Source organism: Peromyscus leucopus, unplaced genomic scaffold, assembly GCF_004664715.2.
Source record: "Peromyscus leucopus breed LL Stock unplaced genomic scaffold, UCI_PerLeu_2.1 scaffold_1057, whole genome shotgun sequence".
NCBI classification, from domain to species: Eukaryota; Metazoa; Chordata; class Mammalia; order Rodentia; family Cricetidae; genus Peromyscus; species Peromyscus leucopus.
The window spans coordinates 36,264-57,223 of NW_023504179.1; the positions used below are offsets into that span (position 1 = coordinate 36,264).

At 55.0% G+C, this 20,960-nt stretch overlaps 1 pseudogene; it reads right to left on the reverse strand.

The window, feature by feature from the left end:
- Positions 1 to 437: 437 nt before the first annotated feature.
- On the reverse strand, positions 438 to 15,604 carry LOC114684827 (annotated as a pseudogene).
- Positions 15,605 to 20,960: the final 5,356 nt, after the last annotated feature.

Below are 20,960 nucleotides of genomic sequence, written 5' to 3' on the forward strand. Positions count from 1 at the left end.
GGAAGAGGAGCTTCTCAGGGACACACGAGTTGTGGATGGGAATTTGGGGGAGCCACACCCATGAGAATTGCCATTTATTCCCGGAGTTGCCAAAATCATCACCAAGGATTCACCAAGGGGTGCCAAGGGAACGAGGAGGCTCAAACACTGATTGGGGGTGTCAGGAGTTTGGAGGAGGGTGGGTGGGTGGGGACCCCAGCTGTCCCTCCCCATCTAATGCCACAGAAAAGGTCCTCCTCTGGCCGGCTCCCCCCCCCCACCCCCCATGTCCAGTTTTTCTCAGGAGGAGGCGGGTTGGGGACTTGGGAAGAGGGTGTAGTGTGAGTGGGCCCCAGGAGGGAAGGGCACTGGGGGAGGGTCCCCCGATTCACATGCACTCACAACACTGATCTCCCAGGGAACAGAAACCAGGAGGCAGGCCTCCCTCCTACCCTGGATTATAGGAGAAGGGTTAGTGTTGGGGCCGGGGGACCTGGGGGCATCATAGGAGGCAGGCCAGGGCCCCCACCAAGAGGAGAGATGTAGGTAGGTGGCGCTCCAGGAACTGGGGCACAGGACTGAGCGGAGCTGGTTCAGGGTGAGCGTTGCAGGGGGTGCTGGCTGGAAAGGATTGGTGACGGAGGGGCCGGTGGCCGGAGCGCCTGCAAAGAGAAGAAATGATAGTGCTGTCTGCCCGGTGTCTGTGTGTCTGGACATAACCCAGGTGAGAGAAACATGCCGGCTCCACGAGGCTTCTCCTCTGGAGGACCAGAGGGAAGATCAAGGATGCAGAGTCCCACGTCCCACACTTACCGCTTGGCAGGAATGGTTGGAAGCCTTGGCTCCTGGCGGTGTGGGCCTGGCCGGCTCACCAGCGAGTCCAGGTCCATGAGGGCTGCATTAGGGCCTAGGAATGACTCCGGAGTCTTCCGTGTGGGGGGGTGGGAGTTGGGGTCGCAGCAGGTGGGGGACTCCCCACAGTCTCAGCCAGAGACTCTCCAACCCCACTCATGTCAAATGCACCAGGGCTGCGGGCGGGCACCTCTCCTGCGAGCAATTCCAGTTCCCCTGGAAGAAGCCAGAACAGTGCTTGGAGGCCTGGCAGGTCCACTCGGAGTGGGGAGCTGAGGGTGAAGACTCGGGAAGGGACAGAGTCGCGCCGTGGCAGGCACCAGAGCTGCGCCTGGACTCACGGCTATGAGGCTCTTACTGCCGTGAACAGGCAGAAGGAATGACGGAATCAATGTCAGGACAAGTCACAGTGACAGTCTCAGAAGTGCAGTCTCTGGAGGCTGCTAGGGGACACCAGCAGTCTCAAAGGAGCAACCCCCCAGGGGAGTCCTCCAGCTACAAAACCCATGTGACATTTTACTGTGCAAAGAAACCTGGCAGACACCCATGACCCTGGGACAGTTCGTGACATCGACAGGATGCAGGGCAGACTTTTCCTCTGCGAATTAACAGATGGAAACGCATGTCCACAGCACAACCAGCATCTCAAAGGCAGGCGGCTTAAATAAAGGAAACACGGCCAAGCCCGGTACAAGCCTGTCATCCCAGCACTTGGGAGGTTTAGGTGGAAGGATCCCATGTTCAAGGCCAGCCTGAGCTATAGAACATAGCAAGACCCCGGCGGAAAGAGAGTAACTGCACAGAGAGCTGGGGTGTAGCTCAGCGGTAAGGCACCTCCGCGCCTAGCATCAACAACTGGGATTCAATCCAGTGTCACGAGAAAAGAAAAGGCAGAGTGTGGGGGAATCCACCTCTAACTCCAGACACCAGGGCTGAGGCAGAAGGATCACAAGTTGAAGGGCAGCCTCGGTAACCTAGCAACATGTTACCTCAAAAGACAAGTGACCAGCGATAACCAGCCCCCCCTAGAGTGGCTTCGGTAAGACACTCGAGGCGGCTCAGGCTCACACTTGGGGTATCTGCTGTCAAGACCTGACTCAGCCTACAGCTGTCAGTCAAGGTGGGTGTGCTCGCTCGTCTGCTCCTCAGAGACTCGTGGTTAAGCAGAAGACGGCCAGGGAGAAAGAAGTGAGCAGCACAAGGCAGGGCCAACATACTGATGCCATTTCTCCAGCTCCTGTCCCTCAGGGAATGACCCCAGAGGCAGACACAGGCCACACATCTCTGTGAAGAGGGTGGCTGGCTCTGACTCACTCTAGCGCATGCCTCCTACACCCTCAAGCACAGCAGCAGGCACCCGGTGCCACGCAGGAGAAGGAAGAGCCAGCGTGGGGGCTCCCGGGAGTCAGGAGGGGGTGACTCACCCGTGCTGCTCCCAGAGGTCGGCAGGTAGTGCGAAGTCGGTCGAAGTCTGAGAACTCATCAGGCTCTGTGTCAAAGCCCCCGACTGCTGTGTGGGGCCAAGATGTTCGGCTCAGCACCTGCCTGGGGGCGCGACCCCAACCCCTCCACCCTCGGGTCCAGATGCGCTCGGCACTCATCCCCCGACCGCCAGTACCTGCAGTGCCATTGCTGCTGGGCTTGGCGGGGGAGCCTCCCCAGGGGTCAGAGAAAGCCGGGCAGGTGCCCAGGGGTCAGAAGAAGGGGCCACTGACGGGCGCCCCACCTAGATGAGGAAGGAGGCATATCAATGAGTAGCAGCCCCTCCTGCTCGGGCAGCTGCTGCTTCCCAATCTGCGGTGGTCCAAAACCACCCAGTGCCCAGCCCCATTTCCAGGCCTTCTGCCTACACACACGTGCTTTAGCCAGTCAGGGTCAGGCCCCCCATACTGTCCTTAGCCTCCCCACCCCGTCCTTGACGGCCCTCCTCACTCAACATCACACAGACAGATGCCCACGCCTGCTCTCTGCCCTAGCCACCTCATAGCCCTCCTGTGCCCAGGGCACCCGTCGTGAAGGGGTAGCTGGCCCAAGGGATGCAAAAGCAGATGGTGGTGCTCACCATCAGAGCTTCCCCACGGGTCAGGTGTGGGCCCCTCTCCAGCTGCAGGAGCTGGGGTCCCACCCCAGGTCAACAGAGGGCCCTGTAGGGGCTGCAGGCCTCCAGGGATCCCCAGAGCTGCGTGGAGGCTGGGCCACCCCAAGGATCAGCAGCTGGAGGACACCAGGTCCCCCCCAAGGGTCTGAAGCAGAAGCAGCTGGAGGGACGCCAGTAGCCACAGGTGCTGGGCCCCCCAGGGGTCGGAGGCCTGTGGAGGGGCTGGCCGTGAAGACGTCAGCAAGATCCATGAGAGAGACTGTGGGAAGAGAAGGAAAGGGACGTGAGGGAGAGCCAGAGACAGTCGGAGGCCACCGCTTGTACCTGCTCTCCCCAACCCCAGGTGTGCCTGCCGTCTATCCTCCCCTCCCCCACCCGGCCACTCCCCAAAGGGCCTCCTCCAAAGGCCTAGCCTGCTCCCTGCACAAACACACGGGTCGTGAGTGAGGACAGAGGCGAAGCCTCCTCCTGCGACCAGCAGGGCTGCAAGCCTCCCTCACCCCGTGCCCTGGCTTGGTCTGGTGTTTTGTTTTCGAGACAGGGTTTCTCTGTGACACAGCCCTGGCTGTGCTGGACTCCCTCTGTATCCCAGGCTGACCTCCTGCCTCTGCCTCCCAAAGAGTGCTGAGATTAGAGGTGTGCGCCACCACCGCCCGGCTCTCCCCACAGCATGCCTTCCCTGAGCCCCCACCGGTCGGTCACCCTGGCCATTATTCCTCCTGATGCCACGTCACTGTCCTGCAGTGACTCCCACACAGCCACCTGCCTGTGGCTGCCTGTCCACGTGCAGACACCTCAGCAATGCCTGGGGATCTGTGGGCAGGCATGTAAAAGCTGCCAACCACAGCCCTCCCGACAGTGGAGATATAGCCTACATATGCACTTGCGTCTTCTCTCTCTCTCTCTCTCTCTCTCTCTCTCTCTCTCCTCTCTCTCTCTCTCTCTCACACACACACACACACACACACTCTCTCTCTCTCTCTCTCTCTCTCTCTCTCTCTCTCCTCTCTCACACACACACACACACACACACACACACACACACACACTCTCCCATCAGTACCAGGAGGCAAACAGCCTCAGCGGGAGGACAGCCAGGCCTTCCCCAAGTGGCCACACTTACACTCAGAGTGTAAAGGCAGAGGCAGAAAACAAGTGAGTCTCCCACAGCCAGATGCAGGACCTCCCAGGCCTAAGGCCAGCTTGAGCTGCCTATCAGAAAGCCACATCGGCAAGAGTCACATTGGAACTGGGGCTGGAGCTCTCGAAGTACTTGTCTAGGATGCACAAAGCCCTGGGTTCAATCCCCAGCCACGCATAAAATCATGCAATGGCAGCACATGCATATGCATCTCAGCACTCAGGGGTGGAGAAGCAAGGATCAGAAATCCAGGGTCATCCCAGATACAGAGTTGAAGGCCAGCCTGGGCTACATGAGACAGTGATTCAAAAAGAAAAGTCCCATTGGCTAATCACATGGAAACAAGCCTGTTCTTTATGACCCCGGCCTGGAAGCAGGTTAGGCTCAGGGTATCAGAGTCATAAAGACACTCAGGACAGAACACTGACTAGGGTAGCTACGATGTTGTTGTTGTTGCTGTTGCTGTTGCTGTTGCTGCTGCTGCTGCTGCTGCTGCTGCCACAATCTCAGCCCCAAGTGCAGCCAGTCCTGACAGAAAGATCGGAAAGCCTGCCTGGCCTAACCCTGTCTACACGCAGAACCATGAGAAAACAAGTGCACGTGACCAGACGTGAGCAGGTCTAGAAGTCTGCCACATGGCTGAGGGCACAGGCGTGGCAGACCAACTCTTCTGCACCTTGGTCTGGGGAGACTCAGGCAGGGTCTTTGGATGGCATCTGGCCAAACAGTATGCACGGACAGATGAGCCCACGGCCTGCCTCCTCAGCTGGTCAGGCTGTGGTTATGGTTCTAGGCCCTCTTTTCTTCAGCCGCCTGGGCCTGGGGGGGGGCGCACCCCTCTGAGCACAGGTGAGCCAGAGGCAGAGCACAGCAGCACTCACCTCCTCCTTGCCCCCAGTCTCCCTCTTGCTCTCCTCTATTGCCATCTGCAGCCTCAGGTCATCCCCACGGCGGATCCGTTCTTCCTACGGGAGGCAGAAGCGGCCAGACAAGGTAGGGCTCAGAACGTAAGCCGAGAGAGGGCAGCTGCCCAGCCTGGAGGTCCCCATCCCAACCACCACCCCCCCCACTCTGAAAACGAAAATGGAAAAATTAAGATGGGATGTGGACAATGTATGGGATGTGGACGGGACACCTGGGACGAAGGGAGGGCAGGAGGCAGGGGGGCTTGGGACCTGGAGAGGGACGGGGTTGTATGCAGTGCTATGAAAGGGGCAGCCAAACCTGGTTTGTGAAAACAGCTAGGTGACCCTGTCATCCCGGCCTGCTGCTGAGGTGCAGGACTGCTCAGGGATGCTTGCACCCCCAGATAGCTGCAGCAGATCCACCCAGTGTCCTGGGTGCCCACCCTGGCTTGTTTGGCCCAAGGTTTCTACAGCTAACGTTGCTGAACTGAGGGCTGACAGTGAATCCACCTGTGTCCAGGGAGGCCCTTCAGGAGAGGACAAGGAGCAAGGGAAGCCCTGGGAGGGGCGGGGAGGCCACTCTGACCTTATCGTGCTCCTCTCGGCTCAAACTAAGGGCCAGCTGGAGCTGGACGTCATCCTCGGGGCCGCAGGACGGGGGCTGGCGGAGAGAAAGTATGAGGGGCAGGGCAGGGGAAGCCAGAGCCAGAGCACCAGTCAGAGAGGCAGGCCGACCAAGGGACAGCAGGCCAGGGCTGAGCGAGCGAGGTCAAGAAAGAAAGGGACAGGGCTTCTCCCGAGTCGGTGATGGAGGGCAGAGAAAGCAGCTGTGCACCTGACTGCCAAAGGGCAGGACAGCCTCCCTCCCGGGAGCAAGGAGCTAGAGGTGGAGGGGTGAGAAGCACCAGAAGAGAGGGAGAGCAGAGGAGGGGAGGCGGGCGAGGCATGAGGACAAGATGGCAGAACAGAAGGCGGCCCCTCCCCCTGCAGCGCCCCGCCCCGTACCTGGTCAGCCTCCTCCTTGCTCATGGCCAGGGCCAGCTGGAGCTGCAGCTCCTCCTCCCGCTGCTCTGCGGCCAGGCCTGCTCTGCCTCAGGGGGGGTCCAGAGCCCACGGCTGCTGAGGAGGCTGGAGACGGAAGACATACAGACACAGATGACCAGAGACCAAGAGCTGGGAACCCACACACGGACACGGGCTGCGGCCCAGGCCCCAGCACAGTGCCCCCTCCCCAGGCCTTTAGGGGCCAAACTGGGAGGGAAATGAATGGAGCCAGAGTCCAGGAGGGCCAAAGGGTAGCCCCACCCTCAGAACGGCCATCGGCTGATAAGGAAAAGGAAGCCCTGGGCCGCTGCAGGACGGCGGGGCCCAGGCCTCCAGAGGAATCTCCCTAGTTTCCCAGGCTAGGAGAACTCCCAAGAAAGCAGACAAGAGCCTCGTTGCCAGGCAGAACTGCAGCCCTGGCAGGAACAGCTGGAACTTAAGAGGGAAGGCAACATCTGTCCAGACTTCGGAACCCAAGGAAGGGAACAAGAACCCTTGGTATCGGAGGAGAACAAGACGAGAGAGGACAGGCCACATGAAGTTCAAGAGAGGCTCCAGGGACAGCAGAAGGCGGGAGGTCAATGGCTGCTCCCGAGAGGAGGCCCGAGACCCCAGGCCCTACAGTCAGCATCTGTCCCCAGTCCTCAGTCCTCAGTCCTCAGTCCTGGCACCACGCGCCCATCGCCGGCCGGCCAGAACTGTCCACAGGCTCCACGGTGGTTCCTGACTCCCTGCCAAGAGGCAGGCTCTCTAACTGCGCCCACAGTTCAGAGCTGATCCACACACCACAGGAAGCTGTCTGCTCCTGTCCCCAAGCACTTCCACCCTAGGACAGGTCCTAGGGGCTATCCTCAAGAGGTGGGTGCTGGCAATCCCTACCCCGTCCCAAACCTCTGCTGTGCAAATACCTTAAGGCTCCCGCCAGGTTGAATGTGCTGATCCTGAAGGCCCCGCTTCAGGCCTCATGAGGAAATAAACATCAACCAGCAGCCCGAGAGCGTCCCACACCAACCCCCAGCTCCACGCTCCCTGTGGCTGCCAGCCCTTAGCAGCCTCTCCAGCTCCCTTAGCAGCCTCTCCAGCTCCCTTAGCAGCCCTCCCAAGCAGTGCTCTGGGACACGGGTCAGCAGACTCTGCCCATGGCCAAAGCCGGCTCTTTAAATGGTTGAGAAAGAAAATGAAAGAGCATGTCAAACATACAAAAATCATTAAAAATTCCAACTTAAGCCAAGTGGTGTTGTGGCGCACACCTTTAATCCCAGCACTCGGAGCAGAGGCAGGCGGATCTCTTGAGTCTGAGGCCAGTCTAGTAGTCTACAGAGCAAGTTCTAGGACAGTCAGGGCTACAGAGAAACTGTCTCGAAAAACAAACAAACAAACAAACAAAAAAGCCCATCCCAGTTTCAGAGTCCATGGCGGAGTGGAGAGAGCATGTGACCCGGCTCCGACCCTCACTTGTGTGTGGACTGGAGAAGTATGCGCCTGAGGCTCCTTTGTCCGCAGAGCTCAGGTACTCAGGTGTCTGGCCCCTCAGGAGCGTGGCCATGTGTAACAGCTGAGAAACCCTCCTCGTAGAAACTAGGAAGACAGCTTAGTGGTTAAAAGCACTTGCTGCACAAGCGTGAGAACCAGAGTTCCGACCCCCAGAACCCACCTGAATGCCAGGTAGACTTGACACTAGTCAGTCCAGCCTAGGGACAGACAGGGGCTCTCCAGAGCAAGCTGGCTCACAAGGCCAGCTGGCATACCGGAGCTCTGGGTGTGACTGAGACCATGCATCAAACAGAGCAAGTGCAGAGGATCATCAACACCGGGCCCCACACACGTGGTGTGAGTGCACGGCCATCCGCCCACACGTGCAACCCCACACCACACATGCATGCCACACACACACCTGCCTTGAAGCCAGCCAGGCGTGCTCCTTGCTGCAGACAAGCCTCCTCGGCCCAGCCCAGTCCTACCTTAGCCTGCCCTCCTCCCCACCCTCCATTCTCCTCCCCTCCACTGCACTCCGGTTAAACTCTGTGAGCACATCCCACGCTGTCAGCGTCCCAACACTGCCGCCAAAGCTGCCGCACCAGACAGAAGCAGGCTCCATCTCACCCCCAGGGCAGCACTGCCTCACCAGCCCCACCACCGCATGCAAACTGAGGGTTCACAGCAGCCCCGACTCTTTGTCTCGCTCTCCCGGACCATGATAAAATGAACCCCACAGCTGCCACCCGAACATGTCACTAGACAGACCACAGCGCTATGGCATGGGGACGCACTTTCGCTTTACGCCGCTCGCATTCCTCCTCAAATATCGTCACCACCCACCAAACTGGAGCTCACCACCTACAAACAACATTCTGAAACCTCTAAAAGCAGACTCCCAGACCTCGCCGTGACCCTGGCCGAGCCCTCGCCCATGGTGCCGACCTCCTTCCTGCGCCCTTCAGGCCTGTGCACTGCCTGCCCTTCAGAAGGCCAGAAGGACAAGCTACAGAAGACCAGAATGGCAGCTCCATCAGAGGCTGACCTAACCCTGTACCTCGGGAGTCCCGAGCCCCACGCACCCTGACAAGATGTGGGCGCACCTGCTTGGACACTCCAAGGACCAGGGCAGGCAGGGTCAGGGACTCTGCTGGCTGCCCTCAGGGTCTGGACACACCTGGGCCCAAAGGAGGCATTCAGCCAAACTGCAGGCAAGCTGAATGAAACTTCTAGAGCCTGAGGCCATCACACGAGGCAGGAAAAGGTGGATCAGCTGGAACGGGCCCACAGAACAGAGGACAGATCCGAGCTGTCAGGGACTTCCAGGAGTGGGAGAGAAACCTCACCCGTGGCAGTCTGTGCCAGCTTCTCCTTGGTCTTGAGCGCGTGGGCGCGCTCCTCCCGAAGCCGATCCTCATCACGCAGCAAAGCCACCAGCTGCTTGGCCTTCTCCCGCACATTCACACCCTGGTCCTTGCCATCACGGTCCACATACTGGAAGTCCTTCAGCGTCTGCACAGCATACATGTTCTCTTTGCACTGTTGTGATACACGCTCAGAGCCAGTCTGATGAGGTACTCCATCAACGTCATGGCCTGCAAGGTGCAGGTACACCAGTCACTGACACTGAAACTCCTAGCAAGGGACTAAAAACTGTGGAAGCATTTGGCCCTGGGCAGCTGCCCACATTCAAGTCTCACAACCCACAGTAGAGTGTGGAACAGACCTAAAAGGAGAGAAGTGGGGACATGGCTACCATGAGCAACAACACACTGCACTCCAGGAGAAGCTAGCACAATGGCCACACAATGTGTGGTCCCATGGGCATGAAACGTCCAGAAAAGACTAATTCAGACAGACAGAGGAGATCGTGCCAGGAGACAAGTATGAGTGGGGATATTCACTGGGGTCAAAGAAAAACGTGCATCTGGCAGCCAGAGGTGTGGCTATCAGCACTGAGTGCACCAGATGCCTCTGAACTGATCACTCACCACAAAGCTGACTGCTGTGTGGGACTCTACGCAGTTCAGTTAACAGTAACACAGAGGACAGATGGCAACCACCAATGCAGCCAACCTGGGCATCACTTAGGACCACAAACACCACCCCACATCCTGAAGGCAAAATCTGAAGCAGCAGAGCCAAAGCAAACTCAAAAGCAGGAAGTCTTTAAGGATGAAGAGATGGCCTGCTCCTAGAGGGATGAGATGGTTCAGGAGGCTGCTAAGTCCTAGGCTTTCTCAGAAAGGACAAGCGCCCAAGCCAAGCCCAACACACACCAGGAATGACAGATCGAGCAGAAGCACTACGCTCAGTTGTATCCTCTGGTATCTTTCCTATTTTGTAATATGCAAACAAATTCCCTTTTCAGAAAAATGAAATTAAGTACTTAAGAAAAATAAAAATAATAACCCAGGGGCTGGAGACGGCCCAATGGTTAAGAGTACTTGCTGCTCGTGCAGAGGACCCCAGTTCCATTCCCAGCACCCACATGGTGACTCACAACCATATCTATTCCAGTGCCTGCCAGGAGTCTAACACCCTCTTCTGACCTCTGCAGGCACTAGGCACATAAGCGCTCCACACACATAGATACAGGCAAACACTCATACACATGAAGTAAAATTAAATAAATCCTAAACCTCTGAAATAAATAACCAACCCAAGGAAAGATCAGACTCGAGCCTGTTTCTAGAGAACGTCATGGTCATGGTCCCTATAAGCCTCTGAAAAAGGCTTATTTAGCCACTGACCGAGGAGAAAAGCACACCTTAGGTTTTACAGGTGACTGCAGAGACTTCATGGAGCCCCCAACACTCAGATGTAGACTGGAAAGGAAAGAAATGGGACATAGGAGGCAGCCACAGGAGCTAAGCACTATCTAAATGGTGAAAACTGCCATAAAAACAATGCTACACCTCATTAAAGCTTTGTAACGTGGGGAGGAGGAGAGTGCAAAGACAGACAGACAGACTTGCTATGTAGACCACACTGGCCTCAAAACTCACAGTAGGGCCTCCACTTCCTGCGAACTAGGACTTACAGTACATGCCACCGCCCAGCTTTGGAAAGGCTCTCTGGTATTTACATCTGATTAGTCCGCAACTGCCCTGGCGTAGCAGTGTTTACTCTCGGGGAGAAAGATTTCTATGCATGGTTACACCCCAAGAGGAAAGGCAGAGAGGCAGGTCTGGGGCCCTAGTGCTTTGGAATCCAGAATCTTCCCGATTGGGACCAGAAAGTCACTGCACTGGGGCACACCTGTAAATGTCGTAAGAACCAACAGCCACGCAAAACAGGACAGGAGCTTGGGACAAGAGCAAAGTATATAAACGGCTTCACTTCAGAGAACATCGCCCTTGTGCCATGTGGTTATGAGAAGCCTTCAAACTTGCAACTCTCTGGACTTTGGAGTTGCAGCTACAGACTACGAAGCAGGAAATCGCCCAAATGCCCAGGCACGGTGCCACTTGTACAAAAGCCGCTGCAAACGCACTGGGGCCACCCAACAACACAGAACATCAGTGTTCAGTTGACACAATGGCTACACAACAACACACACAGGCAGAGACCACCACCCAGCCCTGGCGAGCACAGGAGGAGACCCCAGAGGCCACACGTCACTGGTCCCACACCTAAGAAGTTCCAGGAGAGACCTCACAGACATCTACAGTGCCCCTGGGGAGAGTGTCACGAGGAAGCCTCCTAGGAACAGAACAGGTCCTCTATCCCCCCCGGAGAGGCTCCAGAGTGCACCTCTGCACAAGCTCATCAGGTTATGCACTCATGATTTAGCTGATCTGCTACTCCTCAATGAAAAGCTTGGATTTTTTTTTTGAATGTGGGCAACTGAACTGGATGATCCCAAATGGAGAACCCATGGAGCTTGTTAGGTCATAAATCAGTTCCACCAAGGTTGTCCTTCTATATTAAAAAACTGAACAGGGTCAGCTCCATTCCCTATAAAGGTCCCGTGATAACTATTCCATTTCCACACCACACTGTCTCTGTCCAACCACCCCACAGTGGTGGCTCAGGCCTGGCTGTGCTCCGACACAACCTGACTCACAAAGCAAGCGGTGCACAGCTCTGACCCGCAGCCTGCACTCTGCGGACTTCTGGTTAGTGTAAGACAAAGACTGGGGAGACTGAGTCCGTGTTCCTCTGAGAACATCGGACAAAGGGGTGATTACAGTTCCTCACTCCCAAAGCACAGATTCTTTCTCCACAAGGGTGCCTAGACCCACACAGTGTCGCCAGAAGACTGTACAAGCAGGAGCCCCAGCACAGCATAAGGAACCAGAAATTCAAAGCAAGCAGGACACCAGCACAGCCACATGGAGAGACAATTGCAAGCACTCAAAGCCACGCCCAGCTCCCCAGGAGCCCTGCCAAGGGGACCACACAGTTAGAGTTCAGGGCAAACCTGCTGTCTGGACCACAAACTAGCTAGAACAAGTACATCTTCAGAACCTAGAGGACTGTTCCTAGAAAGGGGAGATTTTTCTGTACACGAATCATATTTGTAAATCTATCTTTAAAGAACCCTTGACAGCCAGGTATGGTGTCTCACGCCTATAATCCTGGCACTCGAGAGGCAGACAGGTGGATCTCTGTGAGTTTGAGGCCAGCCTGATCTACATTGCCAGGATGCCAGGACTACTTTTAAAAAAAATTATCACCATTCATCATCACCATCATCATCATCATCATCATCATCATCATCGGACCTGTGAGCAGCCTGGCAGTCTCTTTCAGGAAGTCTGACTGCTGGAGGCTACAGGATCCTCCACCGGTCCCTCCAACTACAACAGCCACCTCTACTTGCCTGAGAGCTGCCTAAGGGATGGACCACGGGAAGGCCAGAGACAGAAGCAAACATGGGGATCCAGACTCAGCCCCTCCTGGACTGGCACCACCTCTGGAAGCAGCCATAGCTCGACCTGACTTCCGGACCCCACGCACAGCCCCTGCACCTCCCTGCCATAGACCACCGCCGGCCCTTCGAACAGCACGCTCTAGAACCCCGGGCCCTAGCTAAGGCACCTCACCGTTCTGGGCTCCTAGCAGCACAGTCTCAGCCATTAAACAGGAAGGGTCCTGCACTCCAGGCTGCTCCATCCCCACTAAAGCCCTGCAGCCCTCCCCCTCCTCTCCTCCCCCTCCACCCCCCTCCCCCCAGCAAAGGCTGACTTGTGACAATGGGCTTTCCCCCATTCCCAGCAGAGTAAATGCCACCCAGGTTTTCACTCTAAGTCCAATAAGGAACTGCATCAATGATTAAATGCAAGCGATGGCCAATCTTGGTGTTCGTGATGGCGTGAAGCAGGCCTCAAGTCTCCACTCAGTATGTAGATGTACTATGTCTCCCCACCTTGAAGCAGAAAAACCATCCTACCTTGACAGGAAGTCTCTCAGATAGTCCAGGACATGTAGACTTTAAACCAGGGCCATGAGAGCTGGGCCTCAGTCTGTCCCCTGGGATGGAGAGTGGCCCTCCAAAGTGGGGAGATTTCAGGTACTAACCTGGGGGGCCGAGTCAGAAGAGCAGTGACTCCTCGCCATGGAAGGCAGTCCAGCACCTGCCTGAGGTCCCATGATCCTCACTGTAATTCAGGCAGCCGGCCCCAGCCCATCCTTTACCTCTGAACAGTGACCAAGGTGTAGGGCAGTAGCGGGTCCCCCACTCCCTAAGAGCAATGTCCAACCTGAAACCCGTTTGCCTCAGTACCGCCCCGATGTGTTCTTTTCTAAAGAAAGCCTGAGACTAGGGTACCTAACTCCTCATGCATGAAACCAGACCACATTTACCAAACTTACATACCCATGCCCTCTGACCCAGCAACTCCAGCACCAGAAAAAAGCAAGCGCATCAGGATATTAACAGCAGTTTTGCTTAAAAAGCCCAACACCACCACAGCCTGGAAGCGTAGGCCTGTAATTCCAGCTACTTAGGAGACTGAGGAAGTTCACAAGTTCAAGGCCTACTTGGACTACAGAGCGAGTCGGAGGCCAGCCAAGGCAATTCAGCAAAACTTTATCTCAGAAAAACAAGTAAAAACTGGTTGAGAATGTAAATAAATGATAAGCGTTTGCCTAATGTATGTGAAGCCCTAGATTTAAAACCCAGTATGGCAAGCAACAAAAGACACAACACGTCTCCATGGCCCCGAAGTTCCCCTGTGCTCCACTTTATCTCCCTACTGCACACACCGCTGGACACGCCTGTTATCTGCTCCGAGTCTCTGCCTTTCGCAGCGGGTCAATAAGTGCCAGCCAACCTGACATCCACACAACCTTACAGGGAAGGCAGCCGAGATCACATGTGCTGTGCCAACGTGCCCACAGTTCAGGGCCATCTGTGCCGTGGAAGCACCCATCTCAGAGCGTGGACAAAGATGGCTTTCAGAAGCTGGGAACTGCTCAAAAACAAACAAATCAAACAAAGACTGAAGATCAGGAGCTCACACTCAGCTACAGAGTTCAGAGCAGCATGGCCTCTGTAAGACCCAACCTCAAAAAACCCTCACTAAATGAGTAAACGTGTATGTCTGTGTATGACACAGGCCCTGCGATCTCAGAACTCATCAGAAGGCAGAAGGATCACTGCACATTCTAGGCCAGCCTGAGCTACACAGAAAGACCAAAAGAAAGTAAGTTAGTTTAGAGAAAAACCTGTCTGTAAAGAATGCCTCCTCCTTCGTCATCCCCTTAATGACACCGTGTAACAGCATATCACACACCGTCTGCGTTGTACTAGGTGCCTTAAGCAATCTAGAGAAACTTGAAAGACGTCACCTGGCCGTTCACAAGGTCTGCACCATTTTATAGAAGATACTTGACATCATCACAGACTCTGGTCAAGTGGGAGCTAGGAACCCAATGCCCCGGGGATACTGAGGAGGACTCTGTTACCAAGAGATTTAACCTAAGAACAGTCTTTAGCCGGCCCCCATCCTGAGAAGGGGAAGGGGGGCAAGGCACCCCTGCTGTGCTCTTGTTCCCGCCCCACGGAACCACACCCGGGGCTTACCTTGTAGACGTGCCTCCAGTTCTTGCCGTGGTCATTGAGCCGCTTCCAGATCATGCTCATGATCTCGAGAAGGCCACAACATTGTAGGTGAGTCAGCGATCTCTGACATGAGGGAGCTGGATGGGCCCCAGGATCATTGCTTGTGGCTTCCCGGACCTTGATCTCAGCCTCTGAGTAGTTGTGGACGATATTCTTCATCTGACGCCGAAGCGACGAGGTCGACATTTTGCCCAGTGGTGGTGTCAAGGGGCACCAGCCCCCTGGGCATGGAGAGATGAGGCGACTCACAGAGGGAGACCGCAATGGATGCCGGTAGATCACCACATCTGAAGGGGAGAGAGTCTTGGAAACACAAAGGAGACATGGGCTAACCAGCACCCAAGCTGCCCTGAGCCTCCCACTCTGGAGGTTCCCCAGCACTCTTGAGAGAAGGCAAGATGCTGTGTGGCTGAGAAGACTCCCTCCCCTGCTAAGCTCTGTCTTAAAGTTAGCCCATCCTTCTTTCAGTTCCTCAAACAAGCCTAGCTTCTCCTGCCTGGGGCCCCAGGCCAGCTGAGGCAGAACATGCATGGTAGGTCAGACACCCGAGTCCAGACCCCAGTTCGGCTTAACAGTGCAGGCCTCAAACTTTGGACCCTAGTTTTCTCCCGTACAAAATGAAGTTCTGTGAGCAAGGGTTCTACTAAGCAGAAGGTTTCAGTAAAGGCTGGCCAGCTCTCAGGGAGCCCCGCTGTCCTGCTAACAAATTCTCCTTCCTCGGCAGAGACTGCCACACATCCCCAGGGCTCTGCTTAAACTTCCCAGACCCGAGCTCAAACATCTTTATGGCTGATGATAAAGGATTCTTTTGAAGTTTCCTGTGGTTTACAGCCTATTCGTCTGGTTCTGAAGCTATGGGGACCCAAGACCCACAGTGGTGGAAATGATATTTGTTGTATATGGCTTCTCCCTACAAGGAAGCTGGTGCGGAAAACATTCAATAAACAGTGAGGGAAGGAAATGGAGAAGGACGGAAGCAAGACCTCTAGGACAGGAGTCATGACGGAAGAGGCCCGTGATGGCATTCAAGACACCAGAGGTGGTCCCGGCAGTGGGAGGCTGGGCATGTCCCAAGGGCAGGGAGGGAAGCTCAAGGCTCAAGGGAGGAGAGATAAGGAATGTAGGAGGAGTCCCCAGTCATGGTACCAGCTGTGCCACGAGGCACACATTATCGCATTTAATACTGAATGCAGACAACGGCCTCATGGGAGTTAAAAAACTCAGCCAAGGTTAGATAATAAATGCCAAAGAATACCCAACTATGAAACAAACCTATTTTACTTCTATAAATTCATGCTTGGGGAGGGGTTGACACAGCATCTCTCCACACAGCGCAGGCTGTCCTGGAACTCAACATGTTGACCAGGCTGGCCTGGAACTCAACATGTAGACCAGGCTGGCCTGGAACTCAAGAGATCTCCCTGCCCCTCCCCCAAGTGCTGGCATTAAAGGTGTGTGCCATTAAACCCATGCTTTTAAATTAACCTAAAAATTAAGCCTGCTTGTGACCAGCTGATGAGAAAAAGTATCAAGGGGAGCCAGGCAAATGAGGGTAATACTAACGAGCACTTCCACAACCCTTACATCCTTCTAGGCACCCATTAAGTGCTTTACACTCTCAACTCAAGCTTTACAAATCCATGACTCACAGCCACTTTACACAGGAGGGAACATGGACACATTAACGCCTCGCCCAGGACACACACCTCACAACTGGAGCAGCCTGGGTCCAGAGTAGGCTCCGATCACCAGTCTATGTCTCTCCAACAAGCCATGGAGGGAGATTTAGTGAGCCTACCATGATCCAACCTGAAGGAAGACATAGGTGAATGGGAGAGGCTGCCCTCTGCCTTGAACTCGGGTCAGAGAACGGAGCACCTGCAGCAGGCGTAACTAGGCAAAAAAAGAAAAAAAAAAAAGGTGGCTGGGTCCTAAGATAGGACCAGACAGACACGGTAAGACAAACGAGAAGAGAGAGAGAGAGAGAGAGAGAGAGAGAGAGAGAGAGAGAGAAGACTCAGACAAAAAGAAAGCAACAGCAAGGCAGGAGGCAGAAAGACAGGGACCCCGAAACAAAACACACATAACACACAGGTTCCAGACTAAGACAAAATCATACATACATACATACATACATTACCCAAGACATAATTAAAAATAACACAAAATGTACACACAAATCCCAGCCACAGAAGCAACCAGCAAAACCAACCGTGTGCCTCAGTTCAATGAACTGTGTAACAAACGGAGGGATGCTACCTGGCAGGCTTGCTGACTAAATAAGATGTGTACATATAAAGGGCTTGGTTCTATGCCCCACAGATAGTAGGCGCTCGGTACCCCAGCCTGCTATTATTATCAGAGAAAACCATTTCCAAAGGTGGCATCTAAAGATGCGCTATCCTAACACCAACCTACTTCAAGCATGTTTGAAAAAAAAATACCAGATTTCACAGATACTGCTGAGAATGAGGCAGTTTTCCACATTTAATTAATTTAGAAATGTTTATTAAACAGTGCCAACAATACAGCGAAATTCTCCCCACGGGGAATTCAAATAACTGGTATTAAACACTAAGCGAAACAAAAATCTCCAATAATAATAGCCAGAGCTCAAACACTTAACTCCGGCCAGACACTGTTAAGCACTTCACAAGCACCACCTCAATTAATGTGCGGAGAGCCTGTGGTGCAGAACTAGGTACGAACGCTTCCATTTAGAAGGCTAGGAAACTGAGGTCTGGAGACCGAGGCAAGCAGCAGGGCGTCTGGATCCCAGTCAGAGCTCCTACCCATACCACCAGAAACTCAGAACCCTGGGGAAAAGGGGCGCATCCTCAACCAAAGCGAAAGGTTCCGGGGAAGGAACTTAGGGCCTGGGGACGACAGCGATGGTGACAAAAACGAGACGTGAAGACCGGGAGAGAAACATGCACCAGAGGGAGGCAGGTCCGGGGAAATGAAGACACAACCCACAAGGGGCAAGAACGGTATCCTGACAGGAACACGGAGCGATCCAGACACGGACACACGGCACTCGGATCTCCGAACCCTTTTGTACGAACACCGAAACAGAGGCAGGGCAACACAAGCAACAGGACCGCGCGAGACGGGACACTGACAACCCCAGCAGAGACACACACCGGCAGGCAAACCCGACCCGGGCACAGTGGTACAAAGCAGCCACAAGCCATCAGCGGCTGGAACGCCGGCTCCGAGGCTGGCCGACCCGCGCGTGCCACGGCCCGGCCAGGACACCGGACTCGCCGCGACGGAGGCCAGCATCGCGCCCCTCTCTCACCTCGGCCCACTCACACCGGGCTCCCGGGGGTCATGACGGTCAGCCCCCTGCCCCCGCTCGGCCTCGGTGTGTCGCGGAGCGCGCGCCGGGCTGCGGGAAGCAGAGGTGCGCACGGGCGCACGCACAGACGCACGGACGCACGGAGGGCCGCACGGCGACGGCCCCGCCGCCCCGGCGCCCGGGAGGGGCGCGGAGAGCCGGGCGGGGGAGGGAGCCGCCGAGCGGACGGGAAGCAACCGAAGGTGCGACGGACCGGAAGCGGAAGTGACCCCGCGCGCCCCCCTCTGCACCTCGCCCGGCAGCCTACTTCCGCGACCAAACCCTCCCTGGCATCACTTCCGGCGCACGGGACTGCGTCTGTGTACCCTTGCGTCACTTCCGCATCAACACATTCAGCTGTGAAGAGGCGGGAACCATCGGAGCCAGCACCTGAGCCTCCAGGATGGCGTCCACAAGGTGCTCAGGCCCGCCTCCCTCCCTGGTACCACCCCCACCCCCACGACCGCAAGAGAAGGGCGCACACACTGACACAGAAGGGGCTCCAGAAAGTAAAATACAACAAAATGTTTAATGAGCAAATTCGTATTAGCAAATATGAAACTGCCACAGAGAGGAGGAGCGGGACGGAGACCACGGTTGAGGGTCAGGTAAGACTAAAGAGAAAACCAACTACTTAAGAAACCAGGGTGGAGAACAGGGAGACCAGAAGCCAGAGGACGGGAGCTGTGGTCCTGCAAAGGGAGGCAGGGCACTGAGGGCCAGACAACAAAATTCAAAAGAGTTTGGCCATAAAATATAAACACGCTATGTTCCTACCATGGGGAGGGGAGGAGAGGGTGTCAGGGATAGAGGAGCCGCCTGGGACGGGGCTGTGGGGTCCTACCCGCCCTGCTGTGCACACAGCCCCGTCCCAGCCCCTTCCCTCTGTGTCTGTGGGTGCATGTGTCTGTGTGGGCCTGTGTGCACTTGCCCAGGCCCCTTCCTGCCCTAGCCCCCGCCCCCCGCCCCCCTTAATTGCTGCCATTCCAGTTGCTGCCGGCTGTCATTCGGCTGTCACTCCTCTGCCCATCATCTTCAGCGAGGGGAAAGGAGGGGGGACAGGTGGGGAAAGCCCCCAGCCAGCCCTGCCCCCACCCTCCCCCAGCCACCTCTACCAGAAGTCCCGCGGTGGTAAGAGTCAGGGTCACAGTATTTTGTGACCACCACTCTGTTGGCGAACTTGCGGCCGGTTAGGCCCTGCATGGCTTCTGGCAGTCAAACACAGAGGTGAACTCACAAAGATCTGTAGAAACAAGAGGCAGAGCTGTGAACAAGGCTGGCCCGGAGCAACTAGTCACATTGAAGTCCAGAATCAGCACAGGAAAGAAACACACCTCACCACAGACCGTGAAAAGACCTTCAATTCAGTTTGAGGATGCTCACCCAAACATTCTCCGAACCCCAAGACAGCAAAGAACAGAGACATCACAGGAATGGAGAGAAACAGGCAGGCCTGAGTCACCTGGGTACACTGGGCAGGTGGCCAGAGGCAAGATCCCAGAGGAGAAGGGTCACTTCTCTATCAGGCATTCCACAGGGTGCTCCCCAAGCCCGGTAACAGCCACGCCGTCCCACACAGTGGATAAGGAAAGCTCAGAAATGAGGTTCCAAGTCCAAACGGAATTAAAGCACTTGAACCTTCATCTATTCATGCCACTAATCCTGTCCTACCTGCTTACAGGACATGAATACAGGAAGCTACTCTAACATGGAAGACCCAACAACTACCGCCCTACTTCAACAAACAACCAGCTTGACTTTGAAGGGAGATGGGGTGGGATGACGAGATAAAACTGATAGGACAACTGTGGGCCAAAAGCTTGCTATACAACTCTGACACCCTGAGTTCAAGCCCCTCAACCACTTCCGGAAAGACCTGACTTCTCTCCTGAAAGCTGTCCCATGTTTGCACAAAACAAAAGTGTGTGAGTTAAAAGATCTGTTTAAAAGAAGCCGGGCGTAGTAGTGCTACACAAAGAAACCTGGGGGGGGGGTCCTGTTTTAAAAGAAATGAACAAACAGCAACCAAATTTGGGGTTTGGACCTACTGAAACAAGACATTCCAGAGACAAAACAAAACTTAGGTAGATTAGACACCAAGAAATTAATGAAGGCTGTTTTGCTGTAGTTAACAGTATTCTTTGGGGTTTTTTTAAAACTGAGGTTACAACACTGGATCTCAACTAGGGACAGAACATGTCCCCAGGAGATAATGAGCAATGTCTGTTGTCACAAAGAGGACGTAGCACCTACCTATACATGTCCAAACCCCAAAACACTTATCTATTCCAAAATGCCAACAATTGAGAAATATAGCTAGGTTTTAACATGAACTCTGAGACATGCTTTAAGCACTGTATAAGCCAGGTGTGAGGATACACACCTGCTATCCCCAGCACCAGGGAGGCTAAGGCAGGATCACAGGCCCAAGGCCAGCCGGGGCTACCCAAGACCCGATCTCAGAGCAGAAACAAAGCCACTCCCAGAAATACTGATAACTTGAGAGCTGGGTGATAAATACTGAAAATAGCCACATCAGCCTCTTTCTTTCTTTCTTTCCTTTGAGACAGGGTTTCTCTGTGTAGCTAGGGCTGTCTTGGAACTCACTCTGTAGACCAGGCTAGCCTCGAACTCAGAGATCCGCTTGCCTCTGCCTCATGTGCCATCACCACCTAGCTGCTCTCTTAGGTATTTTTAAAAGACCCATAAACAACAAAAATAAGGTGGATATAGTAGTGTATGCTTCCAGTGCCAAAGCCTGAGAGTTCGATGCCAGCCAGCCTAGGCAACATAGCAAAACCCTGTCTCAAATATGAAAATCCATTTAAAAAAAAATAAATAAAAAGGCCAGCTGCTCAAGAAGCCAACCTCTCTCTCCACTCACACCTTCCCCTGCACTTACTCAATCCCACTTAAGCCAGGCTTCCTTCCCTAAGATACAAATGGTGACACAGGAAGCAGGAGGAGATCGTCTTCCTCCTGACTCCTGCACGCCAGCCCCACCCTGCACACCTCGGCTGCATTCCCACGGTGCGTTTGGAACCTGCCCAGCC